The sequence below is a fragment of the Danio rerio genome, chromosome 13 (assembly GCF_049306965.1).
Source record: "Danio rerio strain Tuebingen ecotype United States chromosome 13, GRCz12tu, whole genome shotgun sequence".
NCBI lineage: Eukaryota > Metazoa > Chordata > Actinopteri > Cypriniformes > Danionidae > Danio > Danio rerio.
In genome coordinates this window covers 23,895,401-23,919,018 of record NC_133188.1, presented here as the reverse complement: position 1 = coordinate 23,919,018, position 23,618 = coordinate 23,895,401, and positions in this window count along the sequence as shown.

The window sequence follows — 23,618 nt, the reverse complement described above, 5'->3', positions numbered from 1 at the left end:
GAATTATGCTGAATTGTAATATCATTTATACTGCAGATATGTACTAGTGTCTACTCATTGTTTGAAAGTAAGGTGTGCAGTATGAATGTAATTTTATACATATTATTGGCTCGAACCAGTGACCTTCTTGCTATAAAGCGACATCGCTGTCGTTTATTTTATTTATCTTACAATATGGAGAGGTCTGCTGTAACGTGAATTTCCCTTTGGGATTAATAAAGTCTAAACAACAACAATAAACAATGTGAAGCTCATGTGATGCTCAGGTGTTTTTTTTTTTTTTGTTTTTTTGTTAAATTAGTGCAGAAGAATCTGTGTAAAAAAAAAAAAAAAAACAGAATGGAAATTAACACACACATACACACAAGAGACATCAGTCACACCATCTGACATTTATCACAGACTATAAACCCAATGAAGATCACACCGTGCCCGACACAAAGCCCCCTGTACATTTAAATGAAGAAAGGGACTCACAGTGTGCAGTCAGAGGTCAGGAGGCCCCTGGACAGGTTTAGTCAGAAGCGAATGGCTGTGGAAGAGGAAGATTCTGTTCACTGGCCCATCTGCACCAAACACCTGCCAGCCCCGAGAGCAATGCTAATAAGGCTCTGTGTCTTTATTCTCTTCTCCAAGCAGACCCAGACATATGGACGGCAGGGTCCCGGACTGTGGCCTGGAGAGCTGTGTAAATCAGACAAACGCTTTGCAGGTAACCTTCAGCTCGACTCAAGAACATCAAGTCAATCTGTATACATGAATCCTGTATTGTTGGCCTCAAAATCAAATAACTCTGGCACAGCACTGACAGGGAAATTGCTACTTACACTCTCAGGGCCTTCACTTGTGCAGTCTCCTTCAATCTCCAGGCTGCCTTTTTTCTGCTTGCTGGTGATTCCAGGAACAATTTTTAATAGAGGCTTATCAAGGTGGAGAGAGAATGACTCTGACATTTTCAATTCTCCGTACGCAGCACCAAGAGATGCTCAAATTTCCCAAGGTCACAAAGCCACCCCCAAGACAAGACCTAAACAAGAGTGAAAACACACACACACATATACGATTTCACACATATAAACACGCGCACACATACACATTTAACTTATTTAAATTGTGGTGATTTCCTTAGGTTTCTATTGCCCTTATACTGACCATATCATATTTTCTATCCCTGATTTTTCTATAGCCCTCACAATTATTACACTTTTAGACAAACATTTTCTGGAACTGATCCAAACAATTTCATAATTATCTGGTTTAACTATCCTTGTGGGGACCAAATGTCCCCATAAACAACTTTTTGTAAAAAAAAACAATCATATTGTCTTTTTATTTCGGGCAGATCACAGAAAATCTGGCTCATAAACACTCACATAAAAATTTAAAGGTTGTAGATAACAATTTAAGGGTGTCTGCCCTCCTTCCCCCTCAACCAAAACTCTCTTTTATTTCTCATTCTTAAGAGTATTAAAAAGTAGTCTATAAAGTACCATGATATTCTTAAGCTTTATTCTCAAGTTTCATTGCAAAGTTTCAGACCAAACTGAACCAGTTGTGATGTGAACTTTTGAAACATCACACATCATCAAATCCCCTGCAGGTGGGTCAGAATGATCAATTCATTTCCAGTTAGTAATGCCGAGTGCCGAAGTGTAGAAGTTTTAAAACCCAAAATGTGAAGCTCATCCTGCCCTTACATGGACTCTGCTATAAAACATTTATTATTTAACCTTATTTGAGTTACCAGTAAACAAGTCACTGATACTAACAGGTTATGATACAGATAATCCAGTCAAAGCAAATCTCTGGTTAACACGTTACTAATTCAAATGATCTGGTCAGAGTGAGTCTCTAGTTAACGATACACTGATTCAGAAGATCCAGTCAGCAAGTATCAAGTTAATGATTCAAATCAGGGGTGAGTTTCCCAAACAAAGACATAGTACGATGTATTGCTGGGAAAAGAACGATGTAGTAACGAGTGTTTCTTCAAACCCGTACTTTCTCTTATGCAGATCCATCGTTTGAACAACAGTAGTCATAACGTAAAACGCCCATAATGATGCTCTAAATGGGATGGAGTAAAAACTTCTTTAGAGAAGAACTCCACAATTTCTTTGTGCAAATTATATTGTTTTACAAGCACATGCATAAAAAAAAATCCAATTTTAGTTTTGGTAAAAACAAGCAGTCGTTTTCCATATTAATTGAAATATATGTAAATGGCACATATAGGGCCTATGTTTCCTTTACAAATATTATTGAGAACATTACATACTCTTTTCTCAAACATTAAATCTTTTTAAAGCTAACACGTATTCTAATATCATATATAAATATGTAAATAATTACATACATACATTACAATAAGACGATTCATTAAGAAATCAAATTTATTTTTTGTATTTATTAGGAAATGAAAAAAAATCATACTTTAATAATAATTTTTTTAATATTAATGATGATGATTCATTCATTCATTCATTTTCTTGTCGGCTTAGTCCCTTTATTAATCCGGGGTTGCCACAGAAGAATGAACCACCAACTCAACCAGCAATTTTTTACGCAAGGGAAGCCCTTCCAGCCGCAACCCATCTCTGGGAAACATCCACACACACATTCACACACACTACGGAGAATTTAGCCTACCCAATTCACCTGTACCGCATGTCTTTGGACTGTGGGAGAAACCGGAGCACCCAGAGGAAACCCACGCGAACACAGGGAGAACATGCAAACTTCACACATTGAAACGCCAACTGAGCCGAGGTTCGAACCAGCGACCCAGCGACAGCACTACATACTGCGATAAACTACCTGATGATGATGATGATTATTATTATTATTATTATTATTATTATTATTATTATTATTATTATTATTAAATCGGGTAATTGTTTTTTTTTTTTTTTTGAAAAGTCTACTTTTACAATTTGACAGTAGTAAACCACTGCAGAAATGTGCTAACCAACAGGCCCATGCTATACAGTAGGCTACAGATAATAACTATTAATAAATAACCTACTATAAAATAAAAGCATCAACATGTACTATGTTTTTTTTGTTTGTTTTCACAAGCTTTGGAGATGTAACATATACTCCGCTTTTAAATATTAGGTCACCTATAGCTTTCGCCATGAGCCAAGACTGTGTTCCAAATGGCATCAATGTTTTCAAAGTGCACTGTGAAGGGAGCGCAATTGTAAACATGAAGATCACTAAAACTGAACTGTAAAAATGCTTTGAAAGCAAATTACACCTAAAAGAGATGAGTTTAATGCTTTTTAAAAAAAATAATTCCAAGTTTAAATGTTAGAATGTTCTAAATGAATGGGGATAATGGGGTAAGTGGGATTAAAACACAGCCAGGAACAATGTTTTTAGCTACTACTCAAGGGATGAAGTTGCAAGCATAGAAGTTTGCGATGCAGTTTGTGAATGTTCATTTGTAACGATGGATTTGGGAACAACCAAGTCAACAAACTATGTTTGTAACAACACAACTTGCGACCTTAGTTGGCTAACGATGGTTTTCGGAAATGCACCCCTGGAGAGAACAAGTCACTAATGCTGAATTCAGAAAAATCGGCATCAATAATACTCACATAAAGCTGATATAAATTTAAGTCCGATTCCATCCTTGTCTTTTAAACCTAAAAGTCTAAAAGAGTCTAAAAACTTTAGAATCATTTATTTACATTTGTACACTAAGGTGCTCAGAAATATTTAGGCTACATCCACACGTTTCATTACACATGCTTTTCACTTCTGACTTCCATTTATACAGACTTTGAATGCTTTAAAAACTTTTGTTAATTTTTTGTTAATAAATCATTTCTCTTTTCAATTTACCTTGTCTGAATTGTCTCTCTAATGTTAAAATTTTGAACCGATTGTAACAGATGTTACAGAGTCCAATCAGCCTATTACAAGCGACACACAAACACAGAGCACCACGGTGGATGCGAGCACGCTCTCTCATTCACACACACACATGGAAATTTTTCCTGCACCGCAAGAAAACTGGTCGGGTCCGGCTCCCACAGAACAGCCGCGGAAATGCAGACCTCTACACAGTGCCAGGATTTAGAAGTTTAAAACCCAAAATGTGAAGCTCATCATGCCCTTACATGAACTTTGCTGTAAAACATTTAATATTTAACCTTATTTGACTTACAGTAAACAAGTCACTAATTATGTTACTAACAAATTATGATTCAGATGGTCCATTAAAAGCAAATCTCCACTTAAGTTAATGATTTAAATGATCTGATCAGAGTGAGTCTCCAGTTAACAATTGAAATATTCAAATGATCAAGTGAGAGTGAATCTCCAGTTAACGATTAACTAAATCCGACTTTCCAGCCAGAACAAGTATCAATTTAACCTGATTCAAATGTTGTGGAAAGAACAAGTTACTAATGCTAAATTCAGAAAAAGCTGCATCATTAATACTCAGAATTAGTTTAAGTCTGATTCCTGCCTTTACTTTCAAACCAATTTCTTTCTTCAGAAAAAACAAACAAACAAACAAACAAACAAACAAATAAATAAATAAATAAATAAATAAATAAATAAATAAATAAATAAATAAATAAATAAATAAATAAAATCTTTCATTTACATTTGTACACAAGTCCTTAGAAATATACATCTCAAAAGACTATATCCCCAAAGTTCTTTGTACAGTTTCAGACCAAACTGAACTGGTTGTTAGTTGAACTCTTGCAACATCACAAATGATCAAATCCCCTGCAGGTGGGTCAGAATGAACCAGGTTCAATTCCAGTTAGTAATGCACAATGCCAGGATTTAGAAGTTTTATAAGCCAAAATGAGAAGCTCAAACATCATGCCCATGCATGAACTCTCCTCTAAAATATTCACTATGTAACCGTATTTAAGTTTCCAGTAAACAATAAACTGTTTCTAAAGTTAGCAATACATGATATAGATCAGTTTGGTTCTCAAACTGTGGTACATGTACCACTAGAGGGACACTGGCTTCCTTCTAATGGTACGCAGAAGAATGAAATATGTCAAGTACATGTTACACACATTTCAAAATTTATCAAAAATGATGTTTATAATATGCCATATATGACATATAGCTTATATTTCTGAGGAAATTTGCCATGTTTTTTTTTTTTTTTTTTTAACTGCGCAGAGTTGTAGCTGCTTTGCTGGGCCTACTACGCTACTGTATTTCAGTACTGCTCATTTTTGGTGGTACTTGGAAAGACATTTTTCTTCTGAGGTGGTACTTGATGAAAAAAGTTTGAGAACCACTGATATAGATGATTCAGTCAGAGCGAGTCTCCAGTTAAACGATTATTTAAATGATCCTATCAGAACAAGTTACTAATGCTGAATCTGCATCATAAATCATGTAAAATTTCAATTTTTGTAAACAATTTAAGTCTGATTCCCTTCTTCCCCATCAACCCAATTTGTTTTTTATAATAATTTAGTTATACTTGTACACGTAAACTAAAGTGCTCAGAAATACTGAATTTCTTAGGCTACATCCCCAAGTTTCATTGCAGTTTCAGACCAAACTGAAGCAGTTGTGATGTGAAGTTCTGCAACATCAAAATTCATCAAATCCCCTGCAGTTGGGTAAGAATGGTTTGAGTTCAATTCAAGTTAGTAATGCACAGTGCCAAGATTTAGAAGTTTTAAAATAAGTCAAAATGTGATGCTCACACGTGGCCTTACATGAACTCCCCTCTAAAACATTCATTATTTAACCTTATTGACTTTCCAGTGAACAGTTCACTGTTTCTGAAATTAACAATACATGGTTGACATCAGGCAAAGTGAGTCTCCAGTTAGTAATGTAATGCTTAAAATGATCTGGTCAGGATCTCCAGTAAATAATTTAGCAATTCAGATCATCTAGTCAGTCTGAGCAAGTCCCCACACTGTACAACCCAACAGTCAACTTTATTAAATTAAATGAGTGTAGTTAACTCAAAATTTACTGAGTTATTTCTACTCATTTGAAAAGAGTTTTGAACTCAGTGTTGAAGGTAATGAGTTAATTAAATACCTCATTACTTTAACTTAAATGGAGTAAATTCACAGTATACATATAGATTAGTTTTTTAACTCAAATGGTTTGTAGCAATCGGTTGTCTCAAACGGTTTGAGTTCCCTTAACTTATTGGGTTTTACAGTACTCAGCTGGTTTGAGTTCATTCATTTATTTTCTTTTTGGCTTAGTCACTTTATTAATCCAGGGTCGCCACAGCGGAATGAACCGCCAACTTATCCAGCAGGTTTTAATGCAGGGGATGCCCTTCCAGCCGCAACCCATCTCTGAGAAACATCCACACACTCAATACCACTCATACACTACGGACAATTTTAGACTACCCAATTCACCCAATTCAGTCTTTGGACTGTGGGGGAGACCGGAGCACCTGGAGGAAACCCACGAGTACGCAGGGAGAACATGCCAACTTCGTAACAGAAACGCCAACTGACCCAGCCGAGGCTCGAACCAGCGACCTTCTTGCTGTGAGGCGACAGCACTACCTACTGCACCACTGCGTTGCCTCTGGTTTGAGTTCTCTTAATTTATTGGGTTTTACTGTGCTCAAATTGTTTCATTTACTTAAATGGATTAAGTTCACAGTACTCATTAAGATTAGTTTTTGAACTTAAATGGTTGGTTGCAATCGGTTTCCTCAAATGGTTGGAGTTACCTTAAATTTTTGGGTTTTACAGTGCAGTTAAAGATTAACTGATTCAAATGATCTAATCAGAACAAGTTACTAATGCTGAATCTAATAACAAACAACAGGTTAGAAAGCAATTTAAGTCTGATTCCTTCCTTCCCCATTAACCCAATTTCACTTTCATACTTCAGAATAATTAATTAATACTTGTACATGTAGGCTAAATTGCTTAAAAATATTGAATCTCTATATCCTCAAATTTAATTGCAGATTCAGACCAAACTGAATTGGTCATGATTTAAACTTCGCAACATAATAAATTATCATATGCCCAGCAGCTGAGTCACAATAGTAGACTCAATTTATGTTCGATCATACTGTATTTGTTGCTTAACATCGATTACCAAGTAAAATAAGCTCATCCTATAGTAAAAGTCACAGTTAGAGCAAGGCACAGTACCAGCATTTGGAGTTCAAAGACCAAAATGTGAAGCATCCCCTTACATGAACTGTGCTCTAAAATATTCATTATTTGACCTTATTTGAGCTTCCTAATTCATATTTATTTGAGGCAAGACTGCTCTCCTTGGCAAGTGAGCTTCAATTTATTTGTTACTGAAATGATATCTGTAGTATATTCCTCTACATTAACCAAGGCCTGTCATCATGCACCTGTTTCAGGTAAAAGAGCAACAGATGGTTTCTGTCAGGTTATTGTCATCAGTTATTATAAATTTATGCAGAAAACACAAAGGGTTATTTGTTCTTCTGCTGATGAAAGACCACATCTAAATAAAATCATGTGAGCAAGAAGCAATAGGGATTAGTAAGGATGGCACGTTCTTGTGCTCTATTTTTCAAATATCAAACTTTAAAATGCATTCATTTAATGTTTGTTGTTATTAAAGTTATTTTCAGGACCTCCAGGGCAAAAGTCTCCCCTCTAAAACCACAATATTTCACTTCCATCAAAGACAAAAGAATGTCAATTGTATTGTTTTAAATGTGGAAAAGTTTAACAGGCAATATGGCAAATGAATCCTCATATTCTAGTAAAAGAGTCAATCCTCAACTGCTATAAACAAACAATTCTCCAGGGGAGTGCTCAGTCCAAACGTGTGTTTTTACGACAGTCTCTGAAGTTGTTATAAACACTCTGCGGTCAGCAAATGCACTAGAATCTCAGCAGATACTTGTTTCTCAGACATAAGAAATAAATCCACATAAAGCTTGAAATTTCTACTTTTAAGCAAACCAACTACACAACAACAAATGTTCTCTGATTTTGCAATCTGTATGAAACGAATATGGGGTACACTTAGTCCTGTCAAAGATACATCCTTAGACAGCAAGTACTGTAACACCCACAAACTTGTAAACAAAGAGGTCACTGTTATTTTGGGAGGAGATTTGCCATCAAGACCAAGTTGGGAGTTACTTCAGAATTACTACAAAAAACGTATGTCCTTCGATTGCACATGCGCGTTAGCTTGGACAACCTGAAAAAAATGCAAACTTTGTGTTCAGAATGTTTAGGAATTCAACTTAGAGAGTTGGTGTCTAATTTTATTGGTGACCATAAATATGAAATGTAATCATAATGCTGCGCTCACACCAGACGCAGAAAAAGTGTTAAGCTCGAGTGATTTACATGTTTAGAATAAACATCCTGCGGCGCAATCCTCGCGAAAGACCCGATTCGTGCGAATGAAGCGGCGCGAGCGTTTTGTGAGATTGACGCGCAGATTGCGTGTTTCACACAATTGTTTGAGTTTGAAAATCTAAACTTCAGCGGATATTTGCACTGCATTAACCAATCAGGAGCTTGCTCTTTTAGGGGCATAATTATGACATAGTGCCTGTTATTAGTGTCCCGGGGGAAATCCTCCTGCCGACATTGACAACAGATCATCAAACTGGGCTTGGCTCAGTCAGAAGCACCACTGAAAGCTTCTGTCATCCAGGTTAAGTATCTGGAGGAGTTTATGAGCTCACAGATCTGGGTGCACCTCTGAAAGTATCTAGTGGACTCAGACTCTGCTCCAAACAAATCAACGCTGCTTTTCAGCCTTCATAAAGCACATAAACACAGCTTTTCTCTCAATAAAATCCATGTTAGCCATTTCGCAAAGGAGCTACAGTCACCGGGCAGACAGAAGCCCTGCCAATGACGCGAGTCTACATCTATTGCTCAGCACATGAATTGGATTTGACACGCAAATGAAGTGAGTAAACTGATAATGTTCATGCTTCTATTTACACGCGAATAGTGTGATTTATCTGCGCTTGCCGTGTCTGATGTAAATACCTCATATGCTTGGCAAACAGTTTTGGAAAATTTGATGTTTCTCCATTCAAACTGAATGCTCCTGTAAGCACTCCATTCAAATGACTTCCCTAAAAGGGACTTTGGTTCCACTTAGCAGCATGCTATACAATCTTTTTTTGTAGACATTTTAAATTTACAATTTGTTATAAGTTGGCACATTTTATTAAATGAATGGTCTGTTTTCTGCTATTGCAAGCCAAACTAATTGAAAATATTTTAATGCAATTATGTGAGTATGTTGTTATGCACTTAAATAGTATTAGATTTAATTTTAAACAAGCAAACTAAGTAAACAAGCAAACAAACAAAAAATGCTAAAATCCTTTAAATTTGTAAATTGTAATTTATCGGCAGGATGGCAATCTGCTTTTGTTGCATTGATTTGTATGCAATTTACTTGGTCAAATGCTTGATTCCCCATTTGGAGTGAATCCAACATAAAAGTGTCATTATTGCCCTCTGTTGGTTTGGTGTGCCCTTAACATGAATCACAGTGTGTTTTATGCCGATAGAGATTTTGATTGAAAATGAAATCAGGGAAAACCCTGTTTATAAAAAATACCCATGTACATGTATATATGGACAGCAAATTGTGAGGTGTTGAATTTCTGGGGTAAGCCCCTGTAGTGTCATAGTGTTAAAATCCAAGTGTACATATACTGTATTTAACGCTAGTGTGGGTTAAATCAAATGCATAAACACTCATTTTAGTAAGGCAACAGAAAAGAGTGTGTTGACATTTTATATTAATATTATTCTAGGGTGTTAAAACATTCAGATACACTTTTCTTTGTGAATTTCATGTGGGGAAGTGTTAACTTTTAAAAAATAAATTTATGCTAAATATAAGCTGGCAATGGTGATAGAGCAGCAGGCACAACATGTTAATATTAGGTTAAATTTAGGTCATGACGTCAGATGACCAAAATTCAATGTCTAGCCAGCGCCTAAGGACAACGCTATTTTGATGTCTAATAATGACGTCAAATTATGTTGATATTTGGTTGATTTTAGGTTGTGTTGGAAAGTGACCAAAACCCAACGTCTGATAAATGTCATAGTGGCAACGTTCACACATTGTCAAGGTGTAACATGGTTAGGCGTTGATATTTAATTGATTTTGGGTTGGTTTTAGGTTAGACATTGGACATTGACGTCGGCCTGACGTTGAGCTCTGACGTCAACCCGATTTTCATTTCCAAACAAAATCCAAAGTCCCCACAACGTTGGGGTACAACATCAATATGACGTCATGATGACATCCTGTGCCTGCAGGGTTTAATCTAGTATTCAGTTTTTGCTCTCTTGTGTAAAATTATTTAATTTGTTTTAGTGTATATATTTAACACTTTTTAAAGTGTAATTTATACACTGGGCTGTTTGGACTCGAATACTCTCAGAAATAAAAGTTCTGTGAGCTGTCTCTAGGATACCTTTTCAAAAAGTACAAAGTTGTACCTTTAGGGCCATATTAATACCTCAAGGTTACATATTGGTACGTTAAAAAGTACAAAAGTGTTTTTTTCAAAAATGTTTGGGTACTAATATATACTTTTGAGGTACGTGTAAGTACAAATGTGTATCTTTTAAAAAGGTACCAGCCCAGTGACAGCTAGCGTACATTATTCATGAGAGTGTATGTAATTTAACACCTCTGGAGTTATATGTACACTGGACATATTGACCTACAGGTGTTAACAATGTTTAATGGTGTGTGTATTTTTACAAGTGTAAAATTAGTTTACACTGCAGAGGTGTATATAGTCAACAATTTTGAAAGAGTTACCTGGGCACTTGGCTGGTGCGACTCATAGATACACCAGAAAAAAATGTACACTGGCAAGTTTACTATGTGGCCTAATACTGTAAAAAAAAATTCTGGGTTTCACACAATTCATTCATGTCTTCCCAACACAAATCGATTAAGATTTAAGAACTTAATATTTAAGAACTGAAAAAAATAAAAATAAAAAATGAAAAAAGTTGATTGAACATAAAATAAATAATCTGTCCAAAAACAAAACAAACAAAAAAAATCCTCAAGAATTGTATTATTTCAGCTTATTTAAATTAAGTAGTTTGTACAAGCAGCAAATATTTATATTTTTGAGTGCATTAAACAGAGTCATAGTCAGTCCTTAATTTCCAAATTCAGCCATTCAGTTATCCGCTGATGCAGGACGATGTTGGTGATCTGTAAGCTCATCTATCAAGATCTCTCAGTCTAACTGGCCCTGAGGGTAATCCACAGTCAGCGAAGTTCTGGAGGAGAATTGCGAGGAAATGGATCATAACGTTTGGGAAAACCTCAGGGAAGAGTGGACGAGACACACTGAGGACAGATGAGAAATGAGGGACAAAAGGGAAGGTGTCTAATGGCTGGAACTGAGACTGCATAAACTCTGTGGCATGATTTAAAATCCTCCAGTGTTAAATGAACCTCGCCACTAAAAGCTGTCACCAATACTCTTTTAATGCACATGCCTTCGGACAGCCCAGAGAGGAAGAAGTCCCAAAAAGAATGAAAGTAATATACTCGGAAAAGCTTGGAGCGGGTTTGTGCAATCTGATCTAAGCGATCATTCAACACGGCGCAGCAGAAAGACAGAAAGAGTGCGATTGAAACCCAAGAGTGGAAAGAAGGATGAAGTCAGTGTTTAAGAGTAAAATGCTTCTCTCTATGTGTGTGTTTGTCTGTGTGTGCATGTGTGTGTGTGTGTGTGGGAGTGTCACATTAACACAATTAAACAGCTTTTACCGTGAGCTTGACGGAGACTGCAGGACTCCCATTGTCATGCATTATTCACCTGCCCCTATCATTATCATTTATCAAAACCCTCACGTATGGATGATGTTTCCCACTGAGTGGCCATCCTTACTGAAATTTTGAGATGCTACAGAGAGATAACGTAAATTATTTGATATGGCTCTCAATGGAATTTACTTGATCCAGGCACAATCTCATTTTCACTGATCTTACGGAGGACATGTTGTGTCATTATTATTATTATTTTTTCAGATGTTTTTGTGCACATTTATATTATTGCATTTTATTTTAACTTACCAGTTGTTAAAATGATAGTTAATTAAATAAATACAGACACAAGATAACAGATAAACATGTACAAAAACATACAACTGTAATTGATACAAATAAAATAAAATATAAATTCATTAGTTCAAGCCCTGGCTGGGTCAGCTGGCATTTTTGTGTGGAGTTTGCTTGTTCTCCCCATATTGGCATGGGTTTCCTCCAGGTGCTCCAGTTTCCCCCATAAGTCTAAAGACATATGCTATAAGTGAATTGGATGAGCATTATTGTCTATAGTGTATGTCCTGGTCCTCCAGGTTGGGGGTTGAGTCTTGGGCTAGCAGCTCACCTCGTAAAAAAATGGATGTTGCAAAACACCACGATGGTGCGGCTAAATATTAACTTCAATAAGTGGGAGTAAGTAGTATCACAATTAATAGCAAAATAATGTTTGTAAATGTAAATTGATATAGCTGGCAGCTAGCTTTCTGCAACTCAAACATGGTTGCCTACTGAAGCTTAGCAGGGCTGTGCCCGGTCAGTACCTGGATGGGAGACCACATGGGCAAGGTAGGTTGCTGCGGAAAGTGGTGTTAGTAAGGCCAGCAGAGGGTCAACCTATGGTCTGTGTGGTTCCTATTGTCCCAGTATATTGATGGGAACTCCATACTGCTCAGTGAGAACCATCCTTTGGATGCCCCAAGATCTTGTCCCAAGATGAAAAGTGGGGGTTTAACCCTGGCCCACTGGCCTCACTTCATTATGGATTCCTAACCATCCCCATATCATAATTGGCTTCATCACTCTGTCTCCTCTCCTCTAATCATCTGGTGTGTGGTGTGCAGTCTGGAGCATTATGGTTGCCGCCGCATCATCTAGGTGGATGCTGCATACTAGTGGTGGATGAGAAGATTCCCCCCGAAAAGTAAGGAATTATTATTATTATTTCATACTAACTCAAAACAGATAAGGTAACTCAATAATATCATTTTAGCTTGTGAAAATGTTTGTGTTCTAATAATTTCTGCTGCCAGTCCATTTCACTGCACTCCAAGTAGCACTATTTTTAACAGATTTATTTTTGTTGTTTGAATTAATCAATGAATTCATAAAGTTCAATGTTGTTTTTTCCTGCAACTTGCATGGAAAATTGTAGGCCAGGACATAAAAAGAAAACCTGCAAGCATGACTGAAATGACAGAAAAAAAGTCTTTACAAAAAAAATAAATAAATAAACAAAATTATATATATATATATATATATATATATATATATATATATATATATATATATATATATATATATATATATATATATACAATAAAAAATTTAAGTTAAATATTTCAGTCATTTGACCACTGCTCCCCTATCCGTATCTATCATTTAAAGTGCATCCGAATTATTTAGAAGTATATGTGGTATGAATGAGTGCAGTTATTTATAAAACAGTAGTACTGGCTCTCTAGATGTTTGTTTTCTCTGTGCCTGCAGCAGACTGTTACATCTCTGTCACTGAGTTAATTTTGTTTAGGCTAAAAGCTGTTGACTTAAAGCCTTGTTAGTATCACTTTCCCCCCAGTCATGATTTCTTTATGTACACTGCAAGCTGATGAAACACTTAATTTATTCTGCAATAGCAGGAACAGTGCAGAAAAGAATGAATTGTTAAAAAACTGTTTACGATATTATTTTGTGCCACAATGCTTTCAAGAGATCTTTTAAAATATTTTTTTTCTGACCTGTGCTATTCCTACACAGTAAAAATCATTTTACACAATGTGCATTTTTCTTTTAACAGCTTATAGATAATATTGTCATAGAATACACAGAACGCACACAGGCACACACACACACACTGTACAAATATAAACGCAATGGTCTATATGCAGAGCTAGCGTTTTTAAGCTAATGATGAACTTCTGATGAAAGGTTTATGTGACTATTTTTAATTTCATAAGGTTATTTTTACAGCATCACAGTTGTAATGTAAATACAACACAGTCAGTTAAATAGACTTAATAATCCATTTGATTGTTAAAGCGTCAAAAGAGGCTAAAGACCGTTTAGGCACAGGCGCCGACAGTAGCAGCAGGCTAGTGAACAAATTCTATTGAAAATACTATGAAAAAATTAATTTCCAAAGACATGGCATTGAAAAATATAACTGAATGCAGTGCTGCCTGTTTGCTCTGATACGTACTTTATATCATATCTCAGCCAGGCAGTGAAGATGGCTGTTCTTTTTCTTTTTAAAGAATTTAGGGGATTATTTAGGGGATTTTATATGGGATGATAATTCACTGGAAGCCTTGGGGCTGGCTGAAATTAAAAGTCTGTGTGCATATAACCCATTGTGACTTATTCCTACAATAACGAAATTAAACTTTTAGAAGAAATTGTGAGAAAGCCAATGAATAAACAATTGTAAGAAGTAGAATTACAAGATGTAAATTCTAAATTATAACAAGAAAAGGTCAGATGTACACTGAAAAAATGATTTCTGCAAAATTGTGGCAAACAATTTATATGTGTTGAATTTAAACAAACAAAAAAATAAATTTAGTAATTGATCATTTAATTTGTTTGTTTAAATTCAGCTCAAATGAACGGGCATGTATGGGGAAGTTAAAAAAGGGATTGTCAGAAACAAAGTCACAATTCTAAATTCTGGTTAAAAAAATAATCACACTAATAAAATAGTGAGATTAATAAAGGGACTGAGCTGAAAAGAAAATGAATGAATAAATGAATTGTGAGATTTGAAATCAAAGTTCACTAAAACATCAAAAACATCAGAATTCGAATAAATTAAGAATATTAATCTGCAATTTAAAAAACAGGCGACACGGTGGCGCAGTGGAAGCACGTTCGCCTTGCAGCAAGAAGGTCACTGGTTCGACCCTCGGCTGAGTCTGTTGACATTTCTGTGTGGAGTTTGTATGTTCTCCCCGTGTTCGCATGGGTTTCCTCCGGGTGTTCCGGTTTCCCCCACAGTCCAAAGACATGCAGTACAGGTGAATTGGATAGGCTAAATTGTCCGTAGTGTGTGTGTGTGTGTGTGTGTGAATGACTGTGTGTGGATGTTTCCCAGAGATGGGTTGCGGCTGGAAGGGCATCCGCTGCGTAAAAACTTGCTGGATAAGTTGACGGTTCATTCCGCTGTGGCGACCCCGGATTAATAAAGGGACTAAGCCGACAAGAAAATGAATGAATGAATGACACAGCGGTGACAAAGAGGAGACAAAACAAGGGCAATCGCCATCAGCTGGAGAAGAGTGGGAATTACAGTTAGCTACAAATTACAATAGATGACCTTCAGCATAATCTGTCAAAATGACGGATCACCTTCAGTTTTTTCCGTCACTGCTGAAAAAAATCCATTAATGACAGAAAATATTCAGTTAACGCAAGCTCTAGCGTGAACACAAACCAGCCGAGAAAGTGGCAAGAAGGGACAATCAAACTTGGGTTCGGTCCAGGCAATTGAACAAAGTGTGAAAGCATCAAGAGTTTCAGCCTTACACAGTTTATCATTTTCACATCCAGCAAAATGTTGTTGAAATAGCAAATGCATTTGCACCCATTTATCTGCTCTGAAAACAAGCTATTTTGAGGCACATTGTTAACACATGCTATTTTGAGGCAATTAAAATACACTGCACCAATGACCATCTGAAATCAGCTTCAATATTTTGAGTGGTTAGTAATAATCTCCTATAAAGCGGGTGCACACATTGCTTATTACAACCACAGGAACGTACAGCAGCTCACAAAGATGACAAATATTGAAAGTGAAAGTATAACATTGTAATTTAGCATGTCTGTAGGGTCTGTACATGCACTTTAACCTCATGCATGAACAGATTTCCTCTCTAGAGAAGCATACATTGCACTTGTAAATTCTGACACTTAAATAGCAAATTGGCCATGGTATGAGCAATTTCACAGCTCAGTCTTTCACTTAGAATTCAAGGAAATAAATCACAAGGCAATAAAAATGATAATAAATTGAACTGAAAGTTGTTGTCAGAACTGAAACATATATAAAATCAGAATTCTGAGTATGCCTATGACAACAATAAGATGAAAAAAATATATGTGATAAACTCAAAACTGCAAGGCAGAGAATCTGAATTATAAGTTGTTGTTTTTTTTATCTTGTAATTCTGTCTTTTTTCTCCAAATCATATTTTCTGTATTTCTGGAAATTCTGCATGTACATGTCTTAATCCTTACTTTTTCCTTAGAACTATGAAAGGTTGTGAAGGAAAAAAAGTCATTTAAGAAAAAAAGTCAGCATTACCTTATAATTATATGCTTCCATACTTTCCTTTATCAAATCCATCTTTTAATGTATACTGGAGAGCGCTGTGTGAAGTTCAGCTGAAAATGGAAGCTTCGCTCTAATTGGCAGGGAGCATTTAAGGACAGGCAGAAGGAGCAGGCGTCAACTTATAAACAGACACTGCAGGCAAAGACTGCCTTATTGGACATCAGAGAAGGACCGATCCCTGGCGATGTAGAAGATTCTTTGGCTCAAGGTGAGGAGTAATTGCAAAATAATCAGAAGCTCTTTCAAAAGCCAAAAATTGTTTGCAGACACACACTCAGGTTTGCCCAAGGACTTGTTCCTCATCTCTTTTTTCTTATTTATCTCCTATCACTGTTCTACAGTGGTAAAACAATCTCCAAGTCACAAAATACTGTAATTACCAATGTGAGAAAGCAGAACGTTCCTCTGGAGTTATTGTTCAAGCCTTAGGCCATCTACATCAATTCACACTATATATGAATGCCACAAATTAAACAAATCACCTGTAGTATGTGTATTACATGAAATATGCACGCACACACATACACACACACACACACACACACACACACACACACACACACACACACACACACACACACACACACACACACACACACACACACACACACACACACACACACACACACACACACATATATATATATATATATATATATATATATATATATATATATATATAAATAAATAATTTGTTGCTTGTCTACATAAACTCATACCATACGCAAGACATAAACATACAAAAAAGTTACATTATATGCAAAAATATATACTTACACATGAAATTATAATTGGTCTTACTTATTTAATCATTCATTTAAATTAAATAATAATTTAAATGATTAAAATTTCTTCCTGAAATACGAGTAATGGTTTAAAAAAGTTGCAAAATATTAGTAGAATTTTTGAGCTCCACCATTATCCTTAAATGTATTTACTTTAATATCAAACAGTGAAAAAATGATATCCAAGTTACAAAGAGAGAGAAAGAGAGAGAGAGAATTTGTCTCATTTCAGAGGCTTCATCCTCTGAAGAAGAATTCAAAGGGTGCTGCGTCATTGTGGCGCAATGAAGGCTGTCTCATTCCAAAAAAATTTGAAGGCTCCTTCAAATGCAGCCTCCACTTGCGTTTTTTGTTTCCCAGGTAATGAAGGACACAACAGTGGATCCTTCACAGCCTTGAACAAGATTCATTGCATGCAAACAATGGCAGGACGTTTTTAAAAGAAAACTCTGGATTAAATGTATGGATTAGATTTTTTTGGTTTAAAAAAGTGAGGGCTCTGTTTTAACGGTCTAGGCATAAAGTCTAAAGCACATGGCGCAAAATCATTAAGGGCATGTCCGAATCCACTTTTGCTATTTTAAGGATGGAAAAAACACTCTGCGCCCCAGCGCATAGTCTAACAGGGCTGTGCTTATTCTCTTAATGAGTTATGAGTGTGCTTTGAGCATTACGTGCATCAAACCAATCAGAGTCTCATCTTCCATTCCTTTTAAGAGTCAATTGTGCCATAGAGCGTTTGTGGACTTTGTAAGTGGAAAACTTAAATACTTTACTAGCGAGAAAGCATTTAAACACACCATCTGCACTGAAGAACGAGCCTCCTCCATTCTGCCTCTTTATTTTCTCTTTATTTTACTTTTACTCTTTACTCCTTTACTTTTGTGAATTAGGAAACAGTGTTGTACGCACTCCACTGAAGACATCTATTAGCCTATTTTTGATTTGTTTCAAAACTATTTCTAAATTCAGTTCTATTTTGCAGCAAACAGATAAATTAATTATGATAACAAAGTGTGGTCAGAGTTAGGGTCCACTCACACTATGCCATACGTACCGTGCCCAGGCCCGTTTCCCAGATTGTTTGAGAAGTGTGAGTGCGCTAAATCGGGCTCAAGCACGGTTCACTTGGCCGGCCCTGGCCTGGTTGGAGGAGGTATGCCTGAGCGCAGTTCACTTGGGCTTTGGCGCGGTACGCTTGTAGTGTGAGTGCAAAACGTGCCAAAGCCCGAAACAGAGATCGAGATGTGATTTTTAAGGGACTGTTTCATATGGATTTTTTAATCAATCTTAATGTTCAATGAACGCAAAATGTTGCAGTTTATTAAATACGCAAACCTCTCACTGCACGACAGTTATGCACGTTTATTAAACCTCCTCATTTCTGCAGCACGAGGGCTTTATGATTGTTTATGAGCGCCAAAAATGTCGGATCTGTTTGCCGAAATATCTGACTGTGTGTCACCGCATCCCTAAGAACTGTTTGGCAAAATATTTGACTGCATGTCACTGCATATCAAACGACTCAAACGATATAACTAGAGCAATACCCGCTTTGCTGAGCGAGAGCGCTTACTGAACAGCGCAGCATAGATGACTTAAGTGTGCTCAGGCCCGACTGTAGTGTGAGTGCGGGCCGTCGGGGGAGACGGGAGGGGGGACAAGCGTGCTTTGGCCCGGTTCGAGGCAACTGTACATAGTGTGAGTACGGCCTTAGAGTTATATCCGAACACACATCCTATACTTATGCCCCATATGGTGATGTATACGTCTCCAAAACCTGACAGGTGGACAAATCTAAACTTGTTTTTATTGAAACAAATATAAATATGCATATAATAAATAATACAGCTAATAATAATAATAATGACTAGGGTTGGGCATCTAAGCTATAATGCCGATCCGATACGCATCTCGATACAAAGAATACGATCCGATATATTAGCGATACATTTGTGACATTGCGATGCAACACGATACGATTTACACCCATATCACGATACAATGCGATAATTCAGCACTAACTAATTAGATCAAGTTTATGAGATGATGTAAGAAAGGATGCTGTGCCATTGAATGAGTTTGATTATTTATTAACCAAAACCAAGACTTTTTTTTTACAAACTGGCTTTTCTCTCAGAGCCAGAGTGTCAGTTTACAGTAGAGGGCCATGCTAGAACCTATAGCACATATTATTTAAGGATTTTCAAGATAAACAGAATGTATAAGTGCAATATATATTATAAATGTATATATTTGCACTCTTTCAACATAAAGGTTTACCATTGCACAACAAGAATTGTGATTTAACTTTTCAACTATGAAAACAAGTTTTACAAAGATATATTGTGCCACTGAATATTCAAAACTTAAGGTGGTGAACTAGCAGTGTTATGCTGCTTTGAAACATCACTATCACTGTAAACAACAGGCTAATAAAAATATAAATAAATAAAAAAAAAACAGGAGGTGTTTAAAACCTTCGTTCTCCATGACACTAGGTTGAATATCTTTGCAGATGAACAATGCAATAGCATTCGTTATTGGCGTAGAGCGAGCAGAACTGTTGCGCATGGAGAAAACTTTCAATGCTTTTCTCACCACTTTTGGAGCTGGTAGCTACAGTTGAAGCAGAGCAGGAAGCAGGGGATGCAGGAACACTGGAAGATGCTTCCACAACAACACAGAGGCACCGCTTCAAGTGAGATATCAGATTAGTCGTACTGCCCGTGTATTTTACAGATGCGCGGCACATTTTGCAAATTGCATCTGTCCTGTCAAGTCGTCCATCCTTTTTGCAGAATCCATAATGTTGCCATACTTTAGATTTAAAACTCAGTGAGGAATAAAATGTTTGTTTTGCTTCTCGCGCTTTGAGGGCGCACCACTAGCTTCATCCGCACACCTGATACACTGAGTTGTAGTGTAAGTGTACACATCCGCAAGTCCGTTGCTAATGCATACTTTATGCAGGTCGATTAAATTATGCGCCAAAAACAGGTTGACAACACTTGTTAATAAATAAAAAATACATTCTATTTTAAAAATATAAGTTGTATCTTGGAAAAACCGATGCATCTCGCAAAAATCGATGCATCTCGATTTGCTTCCAAAATTTCATTCATCCTCTGCTGCTCTACCGATGTACTCGCATCGTGCACGTGCATCGATACATATTGGTTAATCTTCCCATCCCTAATAATGACATTATACAAAATGTAAGTTGTCGTGAGTAAACTGAAAAAGCCCCCCCTTCAATCCCTTGTGTGTGCCTTAACATACTTCTTTAATAGACCAGCACACCATTGAGTCCACGAAGTGGCTCAAGTGGATTTGCTATTTAAACAACGTGGCACAAAACGTGAAATTAGTGCTGTGCTGGTCTAAAAAATAGCAACTAATCGTGCCATACAAGTCTTGCGCCTTATTGCGCCAGCTGTAGGTTAGGGCCCAAAGAGCATGATATGTCTTAATAAAAAGTGAGGGCATAGACAGTTTACATTTTTATGTTTACATATATGGATCAAAGGAAATATATTTACAGCTTTTGTAAACCTTGTTTTGCCTTCAGATCACTTAAAATAAGTTTTAAAATTACTTTTAAAAAAGTCATTTGTCTAATTTCAAAATGCTTGGTTTGGCTTGTGTGGACTTTAAAGGACTCATCTTTGAAGTATGCACCCTTCAGAAAATATAGCCTCTGAAATGAGCTAAAAAGAGAAAGAGAGAGAGAGAGAGAGAGAGAGAGAGAGAGAGATTTTTTTTTTTTTTTTTTTTTTTTTTGATTTTTTACAAAAAGACTTTATTACATCAGTTTTTCATTTCACAAATTTAACTCCACGTCAAATCAAAACACAACTCTCCTTCCACCACATTACAAACAGCATCCCCATAACACCACTGTTGTGCAAAAGTTTCAACATTATTTAAGGCCTTGTAATACTTAAAGTCTATTGTAACTCTGGACCTTACAAAAGCTTTAAAAACTATCAAAATCTCTTGACCATGTACATTATCTATTTTGTTTCTTCTTGTAATAAGTATAGCAAGTTTTGCTTGACCAACTAAAAAATTAATTAACTGCCATTTCATTTTTTGTTTCTGACTATAGCCAGCACCCAGAATAAATTTAGATTGAGTAAAATTCTCTCCACATTTAAGGAAAACTCTGCTCAACATGTCAAACAATTGTGTTAAGCGTGTACATTCCAGATAGCAGTGATATACAGTCTCTCTATGTCCACAAAAAATACACTTGTCATCGACACTAGAATTAACAACAGATATGAAAGCATTAACTGCCACAATGCCATGCAAAATCCTCCATTGTAAGTCCCCCACACGTTTTGTCAATGGTGGTTTATATAAAACTCGCCACACTGGTTTTTCCCCCTCATTTAAATCGAGTTTAGTTCTCCACACTGTATCATTCCTTTTGTCTAGAATTTTCTTATTGTACACTTTCACAAAGCATTTATACATTGTTTTACCCTGCATCATAGTTAAATTCACATCTTTTACCCCTTCCAGCTGTAGCAAAAGTCCTGATGTCCCTTTAAAGTCTGGCGTAAGACCAATTTTTGGAAAGGGATCTGCTTGATTCGGGAATATTGACCCATCCTTCAGTCCTTTTAGCAACTCCATATCCTTTTCAGTTAGTCTTTTTTTCCAAAGTTCAATTATCTTTGCCGTTTGACGAGTTGATCTCTGTCTCAGCAAATTGGTAACCGCATCCACATTATTAAGTTCAGTCCCAGCCACATCCACTACGTGTTTTAGTTGAACAGTTCCAGAGGAACACAATATTTGAGTAAGCCCCAACATGCTCTCATCCGTTATATCAAGCCTGGCTCCTTTAACCAAGGGTTCTTCAAGTAACCAGAACAAAGAACATGTTTCTTCCAGTCTGCAAAGAGAAAAGAGTCTCCATACTTTAAAAAGTCCACAATAGAATGAAGGTAATCCGTTCAAACAAATGTTCTTGGAATCCATTAAAAAAAGTACAACGTCCAATCCAAGACCTTCAACTCTTTGCAAAATTGTCTTAGCTGTCGTTCGCCATACCAAATCAGATCCTTTTACGAGCTTTTGAATGAACTGTAGGCGAAAAGTAGACAGCCTATTTTGCAGATTCACTAAGCCCTGCCCTCCTTCATCCTTGGGCAGGTATAACACACTTTGAGGTACCCAGTGCAGCTTATCCCAAAAAAAGTTTACAATAATTGACTGCAATTTTGACAAAAGGCCAGCAGGTGGATCGATACAAGACAATTTATGCCACAATGTTGATGCCACTAGATTGTTTATCACCAGCACTCTTCCTCGAAAGGATAATTGAGAATGAATCCATCTCCATTTTTTAAGTCTGCCCTCTATCTTTTCCACAATTCCCTCCCAATTTTTCTGTTTTACAATTTCGTCACCAAGATATATCCCCAAATATTTGAAACCACCTCTTTTCCATCTCATTTGACCAGGCAACTCTGGTAAACCTTCTTCCCATTTTCCAATTGCCAAGGCCTCACTCTTTTCCCAATTTACTTGAGCTGATGAAATTAAACCAAAATTCTTAACCACAGAGACCAAAACATCAATATCTTTTTGACTGTTAACCAAGACCATTACATCATCAGCATATGCTGACACTTTATGTTGAGACTCTATACAATGTAATGATAAACCCTCAATCCTGCTCCTTAATTTAGCTAGCAATGGTTCAATAGCCAGGGAATATAACATCCCTGAGAGCCCGCACCCTTGTCGTATACCTCTGCTAATATTGAAGGGAGCACTTAAACCACCATTGACTTTTAGCATGCTTTCAACATTATTGTACAGCACTTGAATCATTTTTATAAATTTAGACCCAAAACCAAATGACTCTAAAGTTTTCCACAGATATTGATGCTCAATTCTGTCAAAAGCCTTTTGCTGATCAATCGATATAAGTCCTAAGTCCACACCCATAAAGTCTGAGATATCCAAAACATCTCTAATCAAATGAACATTATCTAAAATAGATCTACCTGGCACACAATAGGTCTGATCCATATGAATAACTTGTTTCATTACATCCTTCAGTCTGTTGGCCAAGGCTTTGGAAAAAATCTTCAGGTCAGTACATAACAAACTTACAGGACGCCAGTTCTTGATTTCCTGTAGATTGCCTTTCTTAGGAAGCAGTGTGATAACTGCTCTTCTGCAACTATAAGGTAAAGAGCCCTCTGCCAAACTCTCATTGAGAACAGTTAGCAAGTCCTCACCAATTACAGACCAAAATTCCTCATAAAACTCCACCGGGAGTCCATCAATACCAGGAGACTTCCCACCCTCCATATCTTTGAGGGCATTCAGAAGCTCCTGACTAGATAAGGGTCTGTCCAGATGCACTTTTGAGTCTTCAGCAATCTTAGGCAGTCCTTCATAAAAACTGGCAGATAACAATTCATTTTCTTCAC